Here is a 3,166-nt window from a genome sequence, read left to right as displayed (position 1 = left end):
ATATATATATATATAAATATATACAGTGCATGCATGCATGTGTGTGTGTATGAAGATGATGGACTCTTCCATCATTAGACAATGTATGAGGGTTCAACAATTCCTTACTGAACAACCACACAGATGATTTGTTTATAGGGATCAAATATTTGTGTAGACATAAGCTCACTCCCTCCATCAGATCAACACTACCTGTACAGGTGCAGCTGGGTGTCACATGTCAGATGTCGAAATCACTGCAGAGCAACGTGAAATGAAGTGCTTTACTCAAGAGCACAACACAATGCCTGGTCTGGAATCGAACCCATGATCTTGCAATCATGAGTGCAACACCTTAACCACTAAGCCATGCACTTTCATGTGTGTGTATATATATATATATATATCTGCACCAGCATGTCTGTGTTGCTATGAAGTTTGCAACTATATGTTTCCAGGTTCAATCTCACTATGTGACACTCTGACCAAATGTCTTCTACTATAGCTCCTTGTCAGTGAATTTGGTGAGATAACATGAACACCAGCAGTAAGCTACTAATACAGCTCCAATTCACAGACGATATCATACTCATTGCCAAATGACAGATCAACTGCAGACCATGCTGACACCCAAGGCCTAGCTGTAGCCCTTAAAATATACCTCATGAGAACAAAATGCATGTGATCCATAGGCATAGCACAAAGCTAAATAAAAATAAGAAGTGACCAAACTGAAGAAGTAAAGGAGTATGTATACATGTGGCATACGATGCACTGATACATGGACACTGAAATGTTGCGAATAAGGGCAGGATAAAAAGCATTCGTTTACCTTGATAAAAGATGTACTCAAAGCAAAGTTAGTTGAAGACCCTATGTGCTAGTCTTTTCAATAGCTATGTAGATTTTAAAGAACTTTATTGTAAAATTAAAATTCATTTAGATCTCATAATCCATTTGATGTTAAAGAACTCATGTAACTTTTTTTACAAGTTTATTGAAAGTCTAATAGAAAATATCAGTCAACACAACATTTATTTAATATGAATAATTTCTGTCCAAAAGTTGTGAGATATTCAAAATCTAAAATTTAGGTTTTATAATTTTATGAAATTTGTTCAAGTGCCTTAGTCTCACAACTACACTTGGTGAGTTTTTTTTTAAATGCTAAGATTGTATTCTTATGACTGAATATCACTTGCAACCATAGAGCTGAAGGTGATAACAATATTCAAGACCGACTATTTATACAAATCAAGGTTCAGTCCCACTGCATGGCACTTTGGGAAAATGTCTTCTACTATAGCCTCAGGCTGACTAAAGCCTTGTGAGTTGATTTGGTAGATGAAAACTGGAAAAAACCCATCATGTGAATGTGTGTGTGTGTGTGTGTGTGTGTGTGTGTGTGTGTGTGTGTTTGTTGTCCTCCAGCACCTCTTGACAACCAGTGTTGGTGTGTTTACATCCCCATAACTTAGCAGTTCGGCAAAGGAGACTGAGAGAATAAGCACTATGCTTAGCAAAAAAAAAAAAAAAATTAAATACTGGGTTAATTCACTCAACTGAAATTCTTCCAAGTGGTGTCCCAGATGGCTAAAATGTAAATGATAAAGCTTATTGAGAAAAGCAATCTAATAACAGAATATGCATTTAATCTTTTGGGGGAACTTTAATAAAGAATATACTGGAAAATACTATCAATGCATGGTATGAGGTAATAGCTGGCAATGTGAGAACTGTTTTGGAAAGATATAATTTTTCACTTTGCAAGTAATTTTGGTGGAATCAAGGATGAAGTTACAGATACTGGAACAGAAATCATTTAGTTTACATTAAGGAGTGACTAAAATAGAGGAGAATAAAGCCAGAGAATTGCATGATTTATTTGTTGGGACACCAATGAAGAAAACCTTTGTAAATTTAAAATAGCAATGTGCATACAATGAGGATGATGGTCAAGGTAGAAACAATGAAAGAATTTTCAATTAAAAAACTCAATGCTAATTTCAAAAAGTTTTGAATACAGAATGCAAATAGTACTAAATACAGGTGAAAATAAATGTAGAAGGAATGATGTGAAGCTGTTGCATGGTCATGCATAAAGAAAATAAAACAGAAAGAAATAAAAAGAAACCAAACACCCTTTTAACAATATTTTTTTAAAAAGAAAATCATTTAATTTGATCTTTTTTTTTTCTTTTGCAGTAGTAATATACTGATGTAAATCAAAAACTTTGTAAAACATATGCACACGTGCACATACATGCATGCATACATACATACATACATGCATACATACACAAACACACACATACACACTCATAAATATGTACATATGTGTGTGTGTGTGTGTGTGTATATATATATATATATATATATATATATATATACTAGCTGAGGTACCTGGGAGTGGGGATATTCCCAGTACCCATTACAATGCCTAATTTCTCTCAGAAGAAAAATGAAATCAAGACATAGACAGATAATAGAAGGTACAAGCAAATTCATTCATGAAACAATAATACAAATAAATACGTGTGGAATCAATAGGACATTGAAATGCCCTATTGATCTTTGAAAAATTGATGCTGATTAAAAATTATCGATTTTTTTCAAAATTCCAGTGCGTAAGTGATCACATGGGCATAATCCCCACACATGTGTCAAGTTTCATCAAGATTGGTTGGATAGTCTCGGAGGAGTTAAAGTAACAAATTCACAAACAGATAGAAATTGCCATTTATGTATATATATATATATATATATAGGTGCATCAGCATGGCCGCAGCTCTGAGCTGAAACTTTGAAAAGAAAAAAAAATATATATATATAAAATAAAAAAGGGGGTTTGTATGATAGTGTATAGAGGAATATATTATTCAAAAGAATTCCAACTCTGTCTGTTTTTTATGTTTTATTTATATTCTTATAAAATTAATGTGGGATATAGAATATGGAATATATAGTATATATAGTAAAATGAAATGAAGTATTGAATATCTTATTGAATAAATGAAATATTTGAATATTTCATTTATTCAATAAGACATTCAATACTTCATTTCATTTTACTATATATACTATATATTCCATATTCTATATCCCACATTAATTTTATAAGAATATAAATAAAACATAAAAAACAGACAGAGTTGGAATTCTTTTGAATAATATATATATATATATA

At 32.0% G+C, this 3,166-nt stretch overlaps 1 protein-coding gene across 1 annotated transcript in view; it reads left to right on the top strand.

Annotated features, from left to right (window-relative positions):
- Positions 1-3,166, top strand: part of LOC106883718 (collagen alpha-5(IV) chain) — a 182,189-nt gene that overhangs the window by 143,015 nt on the left and 36,008 nt on the right. The gene's annotated exons all lie outside the window — the stretch shown is intronic.

Source organism: Octopus bimaculoides, chromosome 19 (assembly GCF_001194135.2).
Source record: "Octopus bimaculoides isolate UCB-OBI-ISO-001 chromosome 19, ASM119413v2, whole genome shotgun sequence".
NCBI lineage: Eukaryota > Metazoa > Mollusca > Cephalopoda > Octopoda > Octopodidae > Octopus > Octopus bimaculoides.
This window is presented reverse-complemented; position numbering and strand designations above follow the sequence as displayed.